Here is an 11,794-nt window from a genome sequence, read left to right as displayed (position 1 = left end):
GAGCAACACAAAATGAGGACACTCCACCTGAGGAAACAGTTTTTCATTGACGCCAACAACCAGAAATCTCAGCTGAATCAGAGATGACCAACAAGCCCAGAAGCTGAATCATCTTTTCTCATTGTCAGGACATCCTGACCCACAGCGACAGGCCTTTTCACAGGGAACAACGTAGAGTCTCTCTGCTGCGGGACATGATTGTCGGACGATTGTTCCAACACTTCCCAACGGACTCACAATGGGTCAGAGCTGATAGATGAGCTGCAGCGACCGGATGGGGTGCTCACTGCTGTCAGGCATATTGCTGAATGAACCCCTCCACCTCAGCTGTTTTCAGTCTGTTCATTCAGGGAAAGGAGTACTATTTCACACTGACATAAAACAGTTTGTATATAAATGAATAAATTAAATAAAAGTGTCTTTAAATATGATTAAAATGTTTTTTGTGTAATAAAGTAACTCAAAAGCAGAATGCAAAATCTAACACCGTTTTAACCTAAACATTGTCACATTTCAAAAACTAAGTAAGATTAAGTGATTAAAAGGCTTCTGCAGCACCTGATGCCATGCAGTCATTGGAATCAGTCGTGCTGGAGTAGGGACATCTCTAAAACAAGCAGGACAGTGGGTCCATGAGGACTAGGGTTCTGGACCATTCATGTAGGACACAGCAAACATATCTTAGACTCAATTGGCTATGCTCAAAAAATTAGCAAACCTACCCACCTTTGTCTTCATTCTCTGGACCTTGTGCTGACATATGGCATTGAGTGTAAAGACATAACAATATTTCCTCATAACCCTGTCCTGTCTGACCATTTTTTAACAACCTTTGAGTTTAATTTACCGAGTACTCCACACCTGAAAGAAAATTTCATTATAGTAGTGTCGAGGGAGGATTTTGAGTCGGACCAAAGTGCAGACAAGAGCTTGGCAGCCGCATCTTAGTTTATTCTCAAAAAAGGTCAAAAACATAACAAAACACGTCAGGTATGAATCAGAGTCAAAATCAAAACATACAAAACACTGCAGGTAACATGGCAAAAACGTAGCATAAGTCTCCAAGCGAAGCATAAACAAAGCATAGTCATGGTAGGGAAAGGGGTAGTGACAAACACAAGGAACCAGCGACGAACAGAGACACCAAACCAACTAATATACTGGGGAAAGACAAAGGCAGGTAATCAAGGGAACAGGTGCGACAAGGAGGCAGGGAAGCAGCAGGAACAGGTGAAACAAATACAAAGGCTGAGGAAGAGTGAAAGGACTAAATAAACAACAGTAAACACAAACTAAGCAAGAGAATAAATCAGAGGAGGAAATAAAGAACTAGAATAACTATGAACTAAAGTAAACAGAGAAACTAGAGGGGAACATAGAAACAATAAATTAAGAAATAAACAAAGAGCCATAAGGAAAATCTAAATTACAAAATAAACCATCACAAGAACCCACAAAGTCCAAAATGTCACTCCATGACAAGTAGATCATTATCAGACGATGCTGTAACAACCTTTATAGAATCTGTTCCACTTTTAATTTCCTCATTTTCACAGAAAAGCACAGGGGAGGGCAATAATTTTGTTTCTTCCACCTTCACAAATCGATTCTCTTGTTCATAGTGTTACTTCATCATTGTGTGATGCATTAGACAATGGAGTCCCCTTGAAAAAGAAGGTAATCATTCATAGGAGGCTAGCTCCTTGGTTTAATTCAAAGCTACGTACTTTAAAGCACAATGTTAGAAAATTGGAGAGAAAATGGCGCTCTACACACCTAGAGGATTCCTACTTAATCTGGAAAAATAGCCTACTGTTGTATAAAAAGACACTTCACCAAGCTAGAACAGCTTATTTCTCATTATTAATAGAAGATAACAAGAATAATCCTAGGTTTCTCTTTAGTACAGTTGCTAAACTTACACAGAGTCATAGCTCTGTTGAGCCATCCATTCCCTTAACTCTCAAAAGAGTAACAGAAGCATAGTCCAAGCTTCTGCTGCCAACAACTTAATGCTCTACCTTCTACACTTGGCCTGTCTTTCAGTGTTTAACCCTATTTTTCTCCTAGACATGGCTACTGACTGAGCTTTTACTTTGACTAACTGTATGTGCTCTCTCTCATACTCTAAACTTGAAAAATTGCTCAGAGTTTCTGTTCTTTCTTTCTAGATGAAACGACTAAAGGAGCTACATCCATTAACATTTCCTTTTCCTTCCCATAGAAAGTACTCCTGGATCAGTGCTTCTTTGTTCTCTTTATGTCTCTGTTCTCTCAAACCCCCAGTTGGTCGTGGTAGATGGCCGCTCACACTGAGCCTGGTTCTGGTTCTGCTGGAGGTTTCTTCCTGTTAAAAGGGAGTTTTTCCTCTCCACTGTCGCTACATGCATGCTCAGTATGAGGGATTGCTGCAAAGTCAACACCAGTGACTGTCCACTGTCTCTACACGCTCATCCAGGAGGAGTGAATGCTGCAAGTCACTGACTGGATGCAATCTGCTGGGTTTCCTTAGATAGAAAAATATTTTATCCAGTTTGAATAAATAACTGAATCTGACTGAACTGTTCAATGGTTAGTTATTAATTGGAATGCATGTGCCTGACTTGAAATCTATATGATTCAATTGAGTTGACTTAGCCCATTTTAAAGTTACCCACCTTTCACACAATGCAACAAGAAACAACACTCTCCAATTATTCCTACCTCTGCCTTCCTCCCTCCCTGTTGGTTGGAGTAAGGGGGAGTCAGGTTTACCCTAAACTCTCTCAGTTATGGTTGAGGTCCAAACACACCCTCCATTTCTGCTACCTGTATGACCCCTTCTCTTTTCCAATGGTTATAATCAGTCTGACAGAGAGAGGTATCCCAATCCTTGTGGTTTTTAGTATAACAATGGCCACCAGTGGGCTCTACATGAACACACTTTATCAGTGTATTATTTTACTTAGTACCTCTACACATAGCCCATTCTAAAATGGCCAAACTCTAACACCGACTAGTTTATTCTAACCTCTCCAACAACCCTATACCATTCCAAACCCTTTGTGAAGCGCCTCGAGACGACATGTGTTGTGAATTGGCTCTATATAAATAAAACTGAATTGAATTGAGTATAGATCTACGCTATAGATCTTAGAGCGACATCACTTTTAAAAGCTCAGTCTGGTTAGAACATTGCATCTTGTATCTTTGACCTTTAACCTAAAGTACTAAAAAAAGGTTATGGCTTAGAACCAGTTCAGTCGAGAGCTGTGTTTCTGTGCTTCTATTTGAACATGGTTTATTATTTATTATTTTATTTATTAAATACTGGTGCTTATTGCCAGCTAGGATTTAATATTTTTCTTACAGGAAAAAAACATCTTCTGATCTAAGCGTGTGAAAATAAATTAAGACTGCTCCAGAAACATTCATTTATAGTCATTTTAGAATATTTTGAGCATTATTTTTAGACAATTTTTAAAGTTTGGATGAAAACTGCCCATCATAGCTTTTCTCTTGTGTCAGCTTGAAAATGTTTCTAGTTTTATCTGCAGAGCTCAGTGCAGACTGAACACTAGGGGGTGGTAGAAACAACAAAGTAACATTGCAAGCATTATTTTTAAAGCAATGCTGTGTAAACTTGTCGTGTTAAGCAATGGAAGCTTCCAGCTTTGCGAATCAAGGATAGGTCGGTTTTTCAAAAGTTACCATTTCAAAACTACAAGTTTTTCTTATCATAATGTTCTTACGGCTTAAAGACCTTCCTATAATGACCAGAATGGGACATATTCTACATAGTACTGCCCCACCCCTACTTGTTACTCCACACTGCTGGTCAGCTAGCTAAAAGAAAGCTAAAAAAAAAAAAGAATAACTCTTTTCTCTGGCTTTCAAAAAGACATACTCGGTCTAAAAGACAAAGGTAGTCATGCCGTGAAAATTAAAAGGAGCACCATCCATCACTCCTTGTTTCGTAACAGTTTAGCTAGCAAGCTACAAGCAGTATGTCTGTTAGACTGCTGATTGCTGGTCACATCAGCAGATAGCACTACTAATTACCCAGCTAATTAGGATAACTGCAAAAAGGTGTACTCTGCATCATTAGAACCTGATAACTTCAACTAAATTAAGTTATGCTTTGATTAACTCTAGGTGTATGAAAATCAAAACAATAAATACATGGTTTAAATATTATTTAAACCATAACTGTGATAATCAGCGTTATATTATTTTAGCAGGAGTTGCCTATCTGACTTGAAATCTGTACGATTCGATTGAATTGACTTTGTGAAGTGCCTTGAGACGATGTGTGTTGTGAATTGGCGCTGTATAAATAAAATGAAGTGTCCAAAGACATGCCTGTTAGGTTAATTAGTCTCTCTAAATTGCCCTTAGGTGTATGAATGAGTGTGTGCTTGGTTGTTTGTGTGTTGCCCTGTGATGGACTGGCGATCTGTCCAGGGTGTACTCTGCCTCTTGCCCACAGACTGCTGGAGATAGGCACCAGCTCCCCCGTGACCCACTATGGAATAAGTGGTAGAAAATGACTGACTGACTGAATTGAATGTGGAAGAAGGAGCTCTGGTCAGATGAGACCAGCATTGACATTTTTGACCTACATGCAACATAGGGTTGTGTGCGGAGGAACACTGTCACTACTCACCACCATGAACAATGTGACACATGGTGGTTGCAGCATCATGCTGTGGGGATGCTTTTCTTCAGATGGATGGAGGTAAACACAGGGCATTTCTAGTAGAAAACCTGAGACTGGGACGGAGCTTCACCTTCCAGCAGGACAACAACCACAAACATCCAGCCAGAGCTACAAAGGTATGGGTTAGATCAATGCCCCTCCATGTGTTAGAATGGCCCAGTCAAAGTCCATACATAAATCCAATCGAGAATCTGTAGCATGACTTAAAAATACATATTCACAGGTGGTCTCCATCTCATCTGACTAAGTTTGAGGTATTTTGCTAAGAAGAACTGTGAAATAAGATGTTATAAACACACCCTGAATGACTTGCAGCTGGAATCACAGCCGAAGGTGGTTCTTTAAAGTATTTCCATTCACTTCACATCTATGCACTGCTTAGTTTCAGTCTGTCACATCAAATCCCAATACAAAACACTGACAAAATATGTAAAAGTTCCCAGGGTATGGATGCTTGAATACATGAAGTCACTGTGTCATAAAAACTGTTTGAAAGGCATAAATATCTGGCTATCAATGTGCACCACTTTGGTGTTTTGTGAGGTGAACACTTGAGGGTGAATGAATGTATAACAGTCATGTACAGGAGCGGGAGTGGAATAGAAACTTAATTAAAACTTTATCCTTTCCTTCTATTTCAAATTAAAATGTCTGATGGGAAATCGGTCTATGGCAGCAGATCAAATTATGCAAAATTATCATCCATATAAACTTGGTGTGAGGGTTTTAGTGTGATTCAAAGAACACGCATCATTCTTTGAATCAAAAAAATGTTCTTTGGTTTTAAACTACTCTTCCCTGTATGCTTAATTTGGCAAGGACGAATGCATTTTTTATTTCAAGAGTATTGTGACGCAACAAAGTTAGATTGCAGTATTAATGCCCCCCATACAAGGGTTGGACCATGAAACTGAAACACCTGTCATTTTAGTGTGGGAGGTTCATGGCTAAATTGGACCAGCCTGGTAGCCAGTCTTCATTGATTGCACATTGCACCAGTAAGAGCAGAGTGTGAAGGTTCAATTAGCAGGGTAAGAGCACAGTTTTGCTCAAAATATTGAAATGCACACAACATTATGGGTGACATACCAGAGTTCAAAAGAGGACAAATTGTTGGTGCACGTCTTGCTGGCGCATCTGTGACCAAGACAGCAAGTCTTTGTGATGTATCAAGAGCCACGGTATCCAGGGTAATGTCAGCATACCACCAAGAAGGATGAACCACATCCAACAGGATTAACTGTGGATGCAAGAGGAAGCTGTCTGAAAGGGATGTTCGGGTGCTAACCCGGATTGTATCCAAAAAATATAAAACCACGGCTGCCCAAATCACGGCAGAATTAAATGTGCACCTCAACTTTCCTGTTTCCACCAGAACTGTCCGTCAGGAGCTCCACAGGGTCAATATACACGGCCGGGCTGCTATAGCCAAACCTTTGGTCACTCATGCCAATGCCAAACGTCGGTTTCAATGGTGCAAGGAGCGCAAATCTTGGGCTGTGGACAATGTGAAACATGTATTGTTCTCTGATGAGTCCACCTTTACTGTTTTCCCCACATCCGGGAGAGTTATGGTGTGGAGAAGCCCCAAAGAAACGTACCACCCAGACTGTTGCATGCCCAGAGTGAAGCATGGGGGTGGATCAGTGATGGTTTGGGCTGCCATATCATGGCATTCCCTTGGTCCAATACTTGTGCTAGATGGGCGCGTCACTGCCAAGGACTACCGGACCATTCTTGAGGACCATGTGCATCCAATGGTTCAAACATTGTATCCTGAAGGCGGTGCCGTGTATCAGGATGACAATGCATCAATACACACAGCAAGACTGGTGAAAGATTGGTTTGATGAACATGAAAGTGAAGTTGAACATCTCCCATGGCCTGCACAGTCACCAGATCTAAATATTATTGAGCCACTTTGGGGTGTTTTGGAGGAGCGAGTCAGGAAACGTTTTCCTCCACCAGTATCACGTAGTGACCTGGCCACTATCCTGCAAGAAGAATGGCTTACAATCCCTCTGATCACTGTGCAGGACTTGTATATGTCATTCCCAAGATGAATTGACGCTGTATTGGCCGCAAAAGGAGGCCCTACACCATACTAATAAATTATTGTGGTCTAAAACCAGGTGTTTCAGTTTCATTGTCCAACCCCTATAGGTAAAAGCTTCAACAGTTTGTCTTTTCAGCTTCTCCTTTCGTTTTAGTACCCGAAATATTCATTAGTCCTTTTCAAGCTGCTCCCTCTGGTCCGTTTCCTCTCAGAAAAATATGTAAAGACCAGTCAGCTCTAAAACAACAGCAGGAAAAGTCATGAGCTGATGCTGCCAAATCCTGCCTCCAAGGTGTTTTGAAATCTTACACTAAATATCCTCTCTACTATCATCAAAACTCATTATGTCTTCTCATATACATAATCCTCATTAATCCTACTTGTACTCATGAGCAAAGTGTTAAAGAAATCTCTTTGAAATGAGAGTCTGCCTCATTCCTTCTTTGGTGCCTCCAGACAAAAATATCTCAGGAGACCAGTAAAAACGTCAAATTCAATTATGCCTTTCTCTCTTTTTTTTAGGGATGCCACACAACTCTCCCCAGCACACACTTATGTAAAAACTGTGTGAAAAGAAGAGGAAGTCCTGAGGGCTTTGAAAGCATGATTGGGAGAAAGCTCTTGTGCTGGTGAGAAAGGGAAAGGTGAATACCAGGCCTCGGTAGCCGGCAGCCAGCACAAAGTGGAGTGGAGAGCTCCTTTCTCCCTGTCAAAGAGGGAGAACCTCACAGGGGGGTGGGTTAGGACCCAGAGAAGGCCCTCGGCAGACCGGGACCTATGCTTAATGAGAAATTCCTGGGGATTTAGAGGGGCGCAGAGGTCTTCATTTTCTCACTGCGCCCACGGGCCCCTGGTAGCCGGGTGGTGAGGCTTCTCTTTCAGCCCTGAAATGTCCCAGAGGAAGGGAGAATCCCCCCCATTCAAAAGGAGCGGGGGCCTGCCTGCCGACTGGATTATGTACATGAAAGGTAGGTTGTAGGATCACAACCTGCCACCTTCTGCACACTGCAGAAAAATGTCAACAAATCATTGAAAGCTGCACCTGCCATCGCCATCAGAATCCTCACTAATTAAGATGCACAGATGCAGCGATGCGAGGGGAGAAAATGTTCAGATGCACAAAGTTTGGAGGGAAAAACACAAGATGAGCTTAAAATGTTATAATAAAACTAAATCTATGTTTAAAAGTCTCTAAATTAGTTAAATTTCCAATTAATGCAGAAGATTGGAAAACATAATTTACAATGGTATAAACAAGTAAGTTTAACCAAAACCAGACAGTATAAAATTCTCATGCCGTCACTGTTGTATTTCCACAAACATCATCTGTAGAAACTCTAGAAACTGCTCCCTATAGACTTCAGTCTATATTAACAGTAAAATAAATTTTATTGTGCCCTGCAAAAAACTTCATATGTACATTGAACCTTTTCAAAATGTTTGACAAGAACCCAAGCAATCCAAGAAAGAAAGCATTGCTGCTGCTATGTGCCAATCAGTATCAGCTGGTTTGATATTTACTGATGGTGGATAAAAAGGTTTCTTATGACCAAACTATTGCACAGTGGTAGAACTGGTAAATGCAAAGAGACCTTAAACATAATTGTGCTGTTGCAAAACCTTCTAATTGCAAATACAGCTGCATTTCTAACCCTCTGAATGCTTCAGTGAGCACCACAGGAAACATAATATAGAAGTGAAAAGTGCTCCTTGTAAGATTTTTGAAAGATGAGTCTAAAGAGTAATTGTCCAAGAGCAGAGAGCCTCAGGAACATCTGGAAGTAGAAAGCACAGTCTTTCCCATGAAAACAGTATGTGATGCACTCATCAGCAATGGCCTCTATGAACTCACTGCACAAGACTCCACTCGTGGAGAAAAATCAAATTTTGCTGCAGAAGATTCAGACAAGGTAAATAGCCTACTGGGAGAAAAACAAAAACAGGAGGATTGTGACAGAACTGCAAATTTATGAAGTCACTTAAACCAGTTAAACCAGGCAAGGCCAAACCGAGTCCTTGAGGAACATTGTCATGCATGCTTTTGTTGATCCCTACTTGAACATTAGTAGGCTCGTGTAAAACTGTTGCCAGGCTCAAGAGATAAGTCAGCTATTTTTTTCAGGTGTGTTGTAGCAGAGACACATCCCTGACCTAAACTGACAGGCTAGGAAAGGAGAACATTAATCAGAGAAGCAGCAAAGAGGACCATAGTAACTCTGAAGGAGCTGCAGAGATCCACAGCTCAGGTAGGAAGATCTATTGACAGAACAACTAATCTCACACTTACAAATATGGTGGTGGCAGCATCATGCTGTGGGGATCCTTTCCCTCAGCAGTTTAGATGCACAACTGCACTTTATGTAAATAGTGTTTATTTTTGTGAGCAGTATCTGAATGTGTATTCTGGCACAGTTATAGCTCTACCAAAAATAAATAAATAAAAATAAAAAACACAAAATGTCTTGATAAAACTTTAGGTCCATATTTCCCATCCCTCCACAGGTGGGCTGAATGCACACCATACTGGTCCTGATTGTCAGAGTCTGTGTGTGTGTGTGTGTGTGTATGGTGTACTTGTTTTCATGGCTTCAGTGTTTTTTCAGTTGGTGCTGGAGGTTCTCAGGTGCGCTGGATGACAGGTGTGACCTGTCTACTGATTGCATGGAGGAGTACTTAAGCGGGAAGCTGCCAGCACTTCGAGGCCAGAGTGTTTGCCTTAGTGGTAACAAGCTCAGCCTCTCCTGATTTTTGCTTGGTTTCATGTGCTCTTAGTAACTGTTGAATTTGTTCCCTTGCAGGTTTTTTGCCTGAGGCTTTGCTTACTTTGCTGAGTCCTGACTTCATTCCGGAGGTTCTCTGAACAATCTGGATAATCATCTACTGAGTATTGGATCGACCTTCTTGTGGATTTCTCTGCCTACCGTCTGTACCTTTTGGACACGGATCAAGCTGGTGGCTTCTCGCTTCCTTCAACCCCAGGACCAAGGCATAAGCATACCGTGTTCCTCCCTCCTTTGCAAACATCGGCACCTGTACTTCAACTGGTTTACACCTAACCAGCAACTGAGAAGACAACTGGACAACCCACTTCACTGATTCAGTAAAACTATTTAAAACCATATATATTTTTCACTCCACAATTCTGCACCACTTTTGGCTTGTCACATAATATCTAAATGAACTACAAGTTTTCTGCAGCAATGTGAGGAAATGACTCTCAAATAAGTCAATTGCCACCTTTAAATGACGTCCAAACTATTGATTGTTGTTGCTCTTACAAAGAGCTCAAAATCCAGAACCTTTTCCAAACTGGACTCCATTAGACCAACAATCTCAGACAAGATAAAGATTAAAGAGTTCGTGCACGGTTTTAAATGATTAAACTGTTAACTAATGGTGCAGCTGTTCTTCTCCAGAAGTACAGAGCGTCCGCTGCAGAGCTCCTCAGTTTCATGATTTTACCTCCCCTACTTTTCTCCTGCAGAGTCGTTTGGGCAAATCCACAGGAGTTAATTCAAATGTCTAATCAGAAGAATGAGAGGGGCGTTGAGGGGCCTCTAGGATGTAGCTGCCCACATCAGAGTATGTTTGGACCTGTTTGGGCACCCCCTGGCTGAGTCGCTCTTACAGCTGGCCCCTCGGCCGGTCTTCAGAGATGTGGGGCCGAAGGACCGAACATCGAGAGGTCTTACTGAGGTTTGGCTCGACTGGCGGCACAAACAAACTCCATTTGGCAGCTTGATGGCTTTGCAGAGACGTCGTCCTCTCTCCGGGGATAAACCCCTCATGATGCCACGTCAGACCAGCAGTAGTTTCCACACTAAGGGCTAAGTGTGTGGGGTTTATCATGACCACAGCCCCTTTTTAGATCTTTTACCTTCACTGACCTCTGGTTTGATCAGTAAGAAGTCTTAATGCTGGGTGAAAGAAGAAGTTTGTTAAAATTAAAAAACACTAATGTTATGTTTTTCCCATTTTGAAGAGTATCTAAGAGAAATTGGCTTCTGTTTCACCTCATTATTTCCCTTGGAAACAGAAAGTCATAGCTTGACAAAGAAAAGTTTCTCTACACTCTGATTAATAAAAAAGAAGCATTGAATAAAAAAAAAGGTTCTGTTACATTTGTTTTATAGGACAATTTTTCCAAAAGATTTTTCCTTAATGTGGAATATTTTTCCCACTGAATAAATGTACTATAGATTAGATGAGGTTAGACATTTCTTGAACATTCAGCATGCGTTTGTGCTGCTGCAATTAATGATTGGTTGCATATTTGAGGTCTTTTTACACATCTTTATCAGAGCACGTAAGCGTGGAGGGTGCTATATTTATGACACTAGGCTGTAATGTTAAGAATTATAATAAAACTGAAGGTCTGTTGTGCTTTTAAATGTAATGTTCACACATTGTTCAGTTTTAGTTTAAGTTCAAACTAGCCAAACCCACTTCCCTGGATTAAATGGGGTACAACTCAGAGCTCCAATGAAGCAACTATCTGTTGTGTAACTGTTGAGTAATTCTGAATCTAAACAGCCAGTTGAGTCTTTAACTTGACACATAATCAACTCTGAGCTCTGATCCTTTTGGAGCAAACATCCCTCCTCTATAAACCAACAGCAGGGGATTTTGGTGGAAAATCGATCTTCACTCCATCTCTCAGCCTGAGCTGCAGTCGTGGCTTCAGGAAAGCTTTGCACTTTTTTAAGAACATTTATTATAAATTTAAAGTATGCATTAAACCAAATTCAATTTAACTGTAGGAGATTGTTTATTAAAGCAGGCTGGTATGGCCTGGTATCTCAATACAAAAGGTAAGATTGACTAATTAACCCAGATTAGCAGTCAGGTAACAGGAAACATTTAAGTAAAAAGAACCAAGTAAACGATGAGGCTAAATAAAGAACATTACCAGGGAGGAAGCAGATCTATAAGTAAAATATAGACTAAGAGGCCACAAGATTTTAATTTTAAAAACATTTCATGGTATTTCAAAAAGTTCTTCATAAAATGTGCTCTAACAAGAGAAACCGACCCACAGC

Source organism: Girardinichthys multiradiatus, chromosome 11 (assembly GCF_021462225.1).
Source record: "Girardinichthys multiradiatus isolate DD_20200921_A chromosome 11, DD_fGirMul_XY1, whole genome shotgun sequence".
NCBI classification, from domain to species: domain Eukaryota; kingdom Metazoa; phylum Chordata; class Actinopteri; order Cyprinodontiformes; family Goodeidae; genus Girardinichthys; species Girardinichthys multiradiatus.
The sequence above is the reverse complement of the archived record's forward strand: the minus strand, read 5'-3'. Positions refer to the sequence as shown.